Source organism: Onychostoma macrolepis, chromosome 01, assembly GCF_012432095.1.
Source record: "Onychostoma macrolepis isolate SWU-2019 chromosome 01, ASM1243209v1, whole genome shotgun sequence".
Taxonomy (NCBI): domain Eukaryota; kingdom Metazoa; phylum Chordata; class Actinopteri; order Cypriniformes; family Cyprinidae; genus Onychostoma; species Onychostoma macrolepis.
In genome coordinates this window covers 24,555,853-24,565,900 of record NC_081155.1, presented here as the reverse complement: position 1 = coordinate 24,565,900, position 10,048 = coordinate 24,555,853, and positions in this window count along the sequence as shown.

Genomic DNA, 10,048 nt, shown 5'->3' with positions numbered 1-10,048 from the left:
TTTGTTTGTTACATTATTTATTAGTTAATAAATAATACAAATTCATTGTTAATTCATATTAGCTCAGGGCCATTAAATAATATTAACAGATCCAACGTTTGAGTTCAATAATGCATTAGTAAATGTCAAATTTTACATTAACTAAGATTACTAATTGCTTTAGAAGTATTTTTCATTGTTCATTTTAACTAATGCTAAAAATGGAACCTTACTATAAGGTTTTACTGTGAAATTTCAGAATCTGTTTTTGATTATTCGTATAGCCCTGATTATAGAGGCTTACATACTGGGAGTCATAAAAATCCTCTATCACACATGCAGCATGAAATGAGATGATTATTTCACATCATGTATGATGCAGCCTGGGGTCAAGATACCACAGCGAATGAGGAATGAGTATTCATTACATGGAGCCTTATCATTGGCTGAAGAGAGTGCCTCTTCTGCATGTCACAAGGTGATCCTGAGCATTCCATTGACCTGCATGGGCAAACAACTGATGTGTATAAATTGGATCTGTAACAACTATGGACGTTTAGTTTCAGACCTGGTTACGAGAGTGAATTTGTGCGCGCTAATGTGGTGCTGGTCGATGGCGGATTCATTTTGCTGTTTAGCCCAGGTCTCTTCCTATTATATCATTGAAATGAGAGTGCCTTTTCATTCTGTCAGCTTGGTTTAAAGTGCTCTAAATATGGGCAAAAGGCAAAATTTAAAAACTGACTGTTCAAGAGAAGAATACACATAAAGACAGATTGCAAGTGAAATACAAAAGTAATATCATGTCACTGTAGGGAAATGATGCTTATTTCAAGTATGAGGGAAACTTTAGAAGGATTCAGATGTATTTATGTTGTGTAGCTTCAAAGGGATGTTCAATAATATTAATTTTGTGATAAATTGTAGATTGTGATCTTGGACATGTCTGAGTCCTTCAGTTCAGTGTACAGGTGCAACCATTAACCAAGTCACGACTCAAGAGAGAACCATTTTTCAGCAAATACAGAAACATTTCGCCCCCTTTATGAAACCCTTGGCAGAAAGTTCTCATGAGCTGACAAAAACCGGCATCGTAGGATAATATACTCCTGGATAGTGACTCATTTTGAGTCAGAGTCAGAGATTCACTAGAGACAACTTGTGAATCTGTGCTGGCTCGACCCACAAACTGGTTCACTCAGTTCCGTATGATTTGGTAAACTCATTCATACAGTTCACTAAAAAGAACCAGTTCAAATAATTGATTCTTCGTGAATCGGACATTGCTATTCCACACAACAGTTAATATTGACCACTCCAGAACGCCACTTGAGTCCACTTGACTGCTACGTCTTGAAACTGCTTCCCACTCTTAGATGCTCCCAAAGCAGATATATCAGGTTTTATTAAAGGTTCAACCTCTTATTTGGACATTGCTGGTTAAACTTGTTGAGAAGCATAATGCGGACATCAGCATTCAATGTAGGGGACCAGCATTCAAAATACAACATTTGCAGGTGTTGTCAAAAGGGACATAATTTTTCTTTCCTAACAACTGACATCCCTCGGGCAACCTAGGTTTATGGGGCACTAGGCTGCCATAATGTTGGTATTTTTTTATGAAATGCATGGTCACTTAACAGCATTACCCTCAGCAGAATGTTACATAATACACTGTAGCTCCTGTTCACAGAACTGTAGACTGTGTCAATACTTTGTTAAACACATTTTATACAGTAGATTGTGACGTGTACTGACATTGCGTTTTACAAAAAGAAAGAAAACGGCGTCCAACTTAATATTGCACTTTTCTATTTTATGCACGATAACAAAATAATTTCCTCTCTCTGAAACAAGTCCTGCTAATGGTTTTCTTGGATGGATGCCAGCAGAGACAGAGTGGATCCATACTCCATTAAACAAAACAGAAAAATAATAAATAAAGATAAAATAAATAAAAAAAAAAAAAAAACCACTGAAACTTGCGTTCAGTTAAGGCAGTTATTAACGTGAATGCTCCCCAGGACAAACACTCAAAAAGACAAATGACTTCTGAATCACTCAATGAAATACGGTGGAAATTTAATCACTTTTGCGAAGGAAAAAAAAAAAAAGAGAGAAGCTTTAATTCTCGAGCCTTCATGTTATATGTTCCTTCAGGCCTTCTGCGCCATAAAAAATTATCCTTTATTCATAATTAAAAATGATACAGTGATATCATGTAAAATTTAAGCATAAAACTTTTTATGGTTCCTCAGTGTCACTAGTTTGATGTATATTTTAATGTTGTTCCTCAAGTTGAATCAGAGAACAGACTAGTCACTAGTGTAATTTCAAACGAATGGACCAAGGTTTACTTTTCACAGCAGATCTGTGAAAAAAAAAAGATTGGGGGATTGGGAAAGAGACAAAGAGCAATTGAGTGTGTGTGTGTGTGTGTGTGTGAGAGAGAGAATTTTTTCTCAAGCATGCCTGGTAGCAGATGACCCCCAGAGTATTGGACCTGGCAGCTCACTACAATTATCATTCAGCACAAGTGAAGCACCCTGTTTGATATCTGCCAAGGTAATTTAGTGGGAGAGATTGCGCTGTGTCCTTCTCTCGCTCTGTCTCTCTCCTTCTGCCTCCTTTCTGCCTGACAAGCAGTCTCTCCTTCCCTCCCTCTTGTATTCGTCTCTTTCTTTCTCACTCGTCCTTTTTAACTCCTTATACCCGCATGGAGTTTAAAAGCTTCCAGCAGCATGTTGTTCAATCTGCCTCTCAGAGGTGAGATGGAAAATCCTTTCCAGAGCGCTTATTTGCGGCTGGATGCCTGGTGAGAGAAATTAAGTGATATGGAGTGAAATTGTTTTCCCATGGTGCCTTGGCCTCTCACCAGTGTGTCTGATTACTCCTCTTTTAGGAACTCCAAACAAGGCTGAGGTCTACAACACAGATATGCCTATCAATACAGCACCCACATCCGCGGACACAGAAAATGAGTCGAATGATGTATGGGACGAATCCCAAAGTGTTGTTTAGGAGTTGGCATGAAGTCCTGTTTGGAAGGAAGTCATCACTAGGAGCGTGGCTTTTTGTTCCACTGGAGGACAATTCTCTTCTGAACTCTGACCGCAGAGCATTTATGATAGGCTGATCACATTTAAACATAATGTAAAATGTAAACACATCACCTTGTGGTGACTTGTTCATAATCTTTTTACTATATGGCTGAATCTAATGTTACAAAAGGGCATCAAGAATTTCTGCCAAAAGATTTTTTTTTAGGCAGCATAGCCCATTGGTATGTCTGCAAATACATCTTTATATCTCAGTTTGACCTTATCTCCTTCTGTGCAGTGTGGTTATTGATCATACTCTGTAGAACAAAACAAGGACCCCAGATAAAATAAAGTGGCTGGACATGCTCGGCATTCCGTTGCTGTGTGATAAAGTCACATTAGCGAGTGTCTAGTGTTTGTGCTTTAATGCATTATGTACATGCTGATAGTATTTTTTACAGGGTTATAATGTGTGTTCTAAATTGTCTCTCTTAATGGGATTTCCAGGAGAGAGAGAGAAAAAAAAAAGTATTAAGAGGCAATATTTGTTCCTGGGAATCTTCTCATTAGTTTTGTGTATGTTTTTCTGTGTATTAATTGTAAATTGCTGAACAAATGCAATGGGGAAAATTTGAAAGAAGAAGAAATACTGTAGTCCTCAGGTAAAGATTGAAAGAACTGTGGAAAATAAAAAAATAGTTAAAATTTCTTCTGATGGAGTATGTTTTTCCTCTGAAATGTATTTAGTCCTGCCATTAGCAAGGCATCATGGTATTATTACCGGTATTATTTATTTAAAAAAGGGTTGCAATATCCTTACCATTTCTCAGAAGTTAAAATGAGTTTCCCCTCAAAAGATGTTGGCCTGCTGTGGAAATGGCAGTATGCTCTGCTACAGTATAACAATGTTCCAATTCCAAGTTGGATATTTTTCAACTCTTTTATTCCAAAAGACTATTGTTTTAGCCATTCCATTTGGATTTAATTCATCAGGAGGTAATGAAATTTGTGAGAATGTTTTAATGAAAATTATACTGTAAGTACGGACTTTGTCAGTAAATGGCTATTATTTTAAAGTTGCATAGTAGAACACTTATATAATTATAATTAGACTTATATAAATATATTCTATTTCTTTTTCTTTTCTTTTCTATTTCTTAGTTTTTCATGTTAGTCAGCATTTTGATTTATTTTTTTATTTTTATATTTTTTTCTAAAGTGTCCATAGTTGCAGATTGCAGTCTAATTTAAGATGATTTACTTGAGCAAAATTATTCCATGAAACAAAATCAGAAGGTCAAAACAACCGAAGCACAGACCATGCAACTTTCAGGGTTGTACAAATTCAGTAATTACAGTACTCACCTTTTCTAACCCTTTCTGCCACTTCAGAGAAAACTTCAAAACTGTTGATAATTGCAAAGTAATTATCAATATACTTACTGAAAATTAGCCCAAAGGTAAGTGAAGGGAAGGCCCATTCATAAAGTTCTGGACCAGGCCCAGTAATTCCAGGCAATGGTCCTTGTGCCTCAAGAAAATAAATAAATAAATAAAAGATAGAGAGAGAGAGAGAGAGAGAGAGAGAGACCAAAAATATGCACAGGGCCTTTTCTGTTTAATGGAGCACAGTGGGTAGAGTTTTTTAATCTTCATGTAATCTGCTTCTATACAAAATGTAAGCTCACCATGTAAAATCAGAGTACAAATGTGAGTGCTTGTAAATGTAAATTCAAAGTGAATAACGGCTTTTCATGAGGGGTAACCTGTAGTTTAATAACTGCCCTATGCACTCATGTGTCATGTGCTACATTAGAGGATTACACTCAGTCAGAACAAATGGTTAAACTGCTTGCCTAGTGTACCAATGGCTTCCTATATTGTGAGCAGATAGGTTTATACTTTATCATTGTGCTCACTGTCACAACAGAATTTTAATCCTGACAAGACTTTAAGGCAAAGATTAGGCAGGAAATGGCTCAGCTGGAAACCTATTGTTCCCTTCTGAATCACCAGAATGGAAGGACTTAAAGTGTAGAAAATAAGACATTAAAATTAAAAGAAAGTGTGTATATCCTTCAAGACTCTTGCTGTATGTGAAACATTTTAATTAATTATATGAATTGAAGCTGTAAGAAAATCGATGACTTCAGCTGATCTTAAAATACTTCTTCATTAAAGAATGACTCACTTAGAATTTTTTTTTTTTTTTTTTTTTTGAAAAACGGAGGCATTGATTTTGCTAAGTCACAAGTAAGCCTGTATGACTTTTATATGCTGATTTTCACTGTACAGTCACAGAGAACAGTTCACAGAGGAGTTCCTACATTCCACCACACTGCTTTTCCATTGTTTTTCTATGTAAAGTGCTAGATGGCCAGTGGTGACCCTTTTTACTGAAGTACAAGTCCCAATGAAATACTGCTGTGCTCCAGTAAAATATTACTTATAAATCCATATGGGTCAATGGGATTGACATATACCAACCCGAGAATCATTTTCTCTGGTTTCAGCAATCGAGTCATGTGTGTTTTATATCAGCTGTTTAGAATCAGAATTAGGGATGCCAGATTTGCAAATTAATTATTCTTTTGATCTAATTGGTTTTTGAAAAAAAGGTCTGAAATGTTTGTGAGATCCAGTTTGATTCATTCTGACAGTTCACTCAAGCACTGAATCGTTTGCAGCGGTTTCTCAGAAACGGGATATTTTATAAAGTAGAAAACAAAAATAGCACTGGATTAGGTGGATATTTTCTTATTGTAGAAAACAAACCACGCAAATGTCTTCTATCATTTGTCAGTGAAGTGGCTCTATATTGCATGTGCAGCTTGTGCATGACTCTGTACTGTAGATAAAGATGCTTAATATCTATCTACACCCAAAACAGTATTTAAAAAAAAAAAAAAAATATCAAAATGTGGACACTTTTATTTTTTTATTTTTATTTTTTTTGATGGGGGCCATATGCCGCAGTACTGATCAGAGCCTAGAAACAAATTCTTGTAGATGGTTAGGTTTGATAGTATAGTGCTCAGCATTAATAAGACACAGTGGTAAAATCTAGTTCCAAATAGTCTTATTGTTTCAGGATTTTGAATATGCTAAACCCATTTAATGCTTCAGGTAGAATGACCTCTCATATGCAGCACAGACATTAATCTGCCCAAGGAGCTCAGTGAGATGCATATGCTTAGTGCAATGCATCAAATACTCAGTGTGCTCATCACATTTCAAAAGGTTTTGCAGAGATATAACACCTTTTTAAGCTTTTTTTATCCCTGTGTGAGACAGCAGAATTGGATGGTTGTGGTCTTTAGAGGCTTTGTTAGTGTATTCCTCTTAGTAAGATGCCATACTGATCAATATTTCATCATACCATGCATGCAAGAAAACACTTTTTAGTATTATCAGAATCTTCTCCTTTTGCTTTAATGACAGCAGCACTCCAGATGACATGGACTCTACAAGTTTGCACAAAGCATCATGTTATCCAGCATGATTTGAGAATGTTTCAAAGAGAATGTGTGCTTTAATAGAAACCAAGAAATCAGAGCTTTTGTACAAAAGAGTTCACATCCTCAGTGCCATGCAATTTTCCATTATTAACCTTGAAATAGTGCAGGATCTTTAATATTTCTTATTCATCGTTACGCCGTAGCATTTCTTTTTTTGTACATTGTTAGATTTCTTTTCTGCTAATTCTAAGGTTTAAATTATAGTAGTTGAATCTTAAAATCTCAGACTTCTGAACCTTTTATATATTTTAGAGTTTAACATCTAACTGTCACCAAATTGGGGAAATATAATAAATAAATAAATAAATGAAAAATACCTCACAAAATGTATAGTACTTATCCCCATATATGAGAGAGAATGAGACATATACAGATCATAGATTTTACAAAGAGGATTTGTCCTATTCAGAAAAAAAAAAAAGAAAAAAGAAATTCTACTTCATTTAAATCCGATGATTTGCTTAATAGGCTCTAGTGACCTTGAGTCACCTCAGATCTGTTCAAAACCCACTGAAAACATGGAAATATGCATGAATCACCAAATTATTCTAAAGTTTTCATTAAGCACCCAATAGCAGGTTTCACAGCATGCCCACTTTCAACTGTAGGAGAAATGTAAAACAATGAAAGAAAGATAGTCTGCCCTCTCTGACCATTTTATTAAAAAATGGAGAAAGATACTGCAGAACTACAGTGCAAAAGAAGATTCTGCCCTTCTCAGCTTTGATTACAGGATGCCTATTAAGACAGTGATTCATTCAGATAAAGCATGACCCACTTCGAGTAAGGAAAGACCTTTCCTTGCTTCAAAATCAAATTCAGTCATGAATAATTATGTATTACAGTCATATTTGCTTGCCTCTGCATCTCACGTTGGTGATTTTTAATTGCATTATACATTTTAGAAGGTGTTTGAGCAAAGTTTAAAATTAAATATTGTAGTATACATCACCATTGCTTATCCTAGGTCAACCAAAGTGAACTTCAATCTCATATGACATGCTTTCTTAAGACAGATAAAGGCTATCCACAGTTTATAAAGGGTTTTCAGTAGAATCACCCACAATTGTGCAGTGCAGAGTGCATCTGTGGTTTAAAAAAATCTCCATGGGCCACTATAAAGAATTAATCTTCCCTTCAAGAATGAACATCCATAAAGAGCCTTTCCATATTTTAAAGATGTGCATTTAATTGGCTAAAATGAGCAAAGTTATACTCCAGGCTTTGTAATGAATTTCTCCTTGTGAAGATTGTGAGTCATCTTATTCATTTTCTACACTCATTTGTTCCTTTCCCCCACTTAGTCCTGAAGCTGTGTTTCAAAGCTCAGCAAACAGAATGGGACTTCAAAGTAAAGCAAAGCACAGAGAGAGAGAGAGAGAGAGAGTTAAAAAATAAAAAGTAAATAAATACCCAGCAGACAGCAGACATTCATTTCTCGGCATGGTTCTGGCTGTGAGTTTCAAGCTCTTTAGGGAGATATGGATGGATTAGCAGGACTGAAAGTGCTGACCGGTGCCGGCGTTTACTCTCGAGGGACTGTACAGGGGAGAGCTTCAATAAACAAGGTCAGTTGTAGCATTAAGCACCGCCACAAACTGATTCTGCCATCTTATCACCTTAATCAATATTTGAATCAATCAAATCCATCTGTGATACTGCAGCTCCAGAGTGAAGCACAGTGGGATGTACTGGTGGTATTATTAACGGATGCTGTGTAAATGAAACAGATCATTTTATCATTTATAATAATAAATTAATTATTTAAATTGGAAAATAAAATGAAAATTAATTATTTAATTAATTAAGTTGGTATGAAGTGTAAACTGAATTCTTTTCTTCTTTTTTTTTCCCTATTGTGGCACATATCCAAGTGAAATGGCTTCTCAAATGAGGAAAAATGGAGGGCAAATCTTGATTTTGTCCATGGGAAATTGATTGGATCGTTTGCTAATTGCTGCAATCTCATGTAAGGGAGAGTTTGCTGGAGGGGATGGATTTTTGGCCAGTTCTCGTGCCTGTGTACACATCATTAGTGAAGAGATGTTGTTGCAAGGGGAAGCGGAGGGCAATGTCTTTATGTCTGGCTATTATATGAGGTCCATTTCATGACTTTTATTTTGAAAGTGTTTGTGGTTTATATCACTGTGGGGTGCAGTAATAATCAAAACTCTTGTTCTATTGCAAAGGTTGTGTCTGTGCATATATGCAGTCTGACATCTTCAGGCACTGTGTCTCATCTTACTGGTTCCCAGCAAGACCAACCGAGATTGACTTTTTTTTTTTTTTAAGGCATGTGTAGTCAAAACAGTTACCAACTTAACTAAAACATACAATGAGACCCCTGTGCTCTGTTTAATTCTGTTGTGCTCTGTGTAGATGTCTTTGAAAGAAAGAACATGCTCTGTGTGAACAGCTGTCTGATCTCAGTAATTGTGGTTTGGCAAGAAACACCGCCTGTATGGCAGCTGGGGCTTGCAAAAACATGAAGGTGCTACTTCTGGCTTGAACTGTTTGGAAAATTCCTTATTAGGGAATTTACTCACAGGTCAGCTATCAATATTAATGTGATTGCACTTACTTAACTTACATACTTTTTTGTTTGTTTGTTTATTTATTTAAATTTTAAATTATTTGAAAGGAATAAAGGCAATATTATAGATCAAAACTGAAAGTTGATCAATTAAGTAATTTATACACTTTTACTAGATCAACTAGTACTAGATTTATTAGATGTGTACTTGGTGAGCAACAAAATCATTGCCACATCACATACAGTAGGGTCAATCTATTTTACAGTATTTTATAATGACTATCTAAAACAGTGATTGAAAAAAATAAATAAATAAGAATAGAATGGACCATCACTATAAGTCTCATGTAGGCCATTGAAACTGGCCCTATATGTCCTTGTCTATGACATCATTACCGTTTAAATGATTCTAAATTACCAGAAAATATGAGGCCAGAATCCACACAAAAAAGGTTATTATCACTTACCCAGCAACAGTGCCACCACAGCCACCCCTCGACCCCCTCCTCATTCCCTGCCTGTTGATGAGAACAACATTGTTGGAAAGAATGATTATATTTGCAAATTGAGGACGGTGACCTTCTTCTGTGAGGACACATAACCTTGTCTGTGTTTATGGAGGCCTTCATATTACGGCCAGATCCATACTTTACCTCTGCCTGCTGAGTGGAAGTAAAGGTTAAAAGAAAGAAGGGCAGAACGGAGGCAGGAGGATGAGCGGGTGACATGCTGGGGCCCAGAACTATCATTAGAGTAATGATGGAGGTTGTGCCATGCTAGAGAAATGGACCAGGATCCTCCCTGGAAAATATGTGTCAAATGATGTATTCATCAATCACATGCATTAGAGAGAGAGAGAGAGAGAGAGATGTGTGACTGTGTGTGGTGTATTTCCTGTAGATGTTAAAATGGCAACAAGAGAAAGTACTGTATGTGTATCTGTGTGTGTGAGAAAAAGCAAAAAAAGAGCAAAAGAT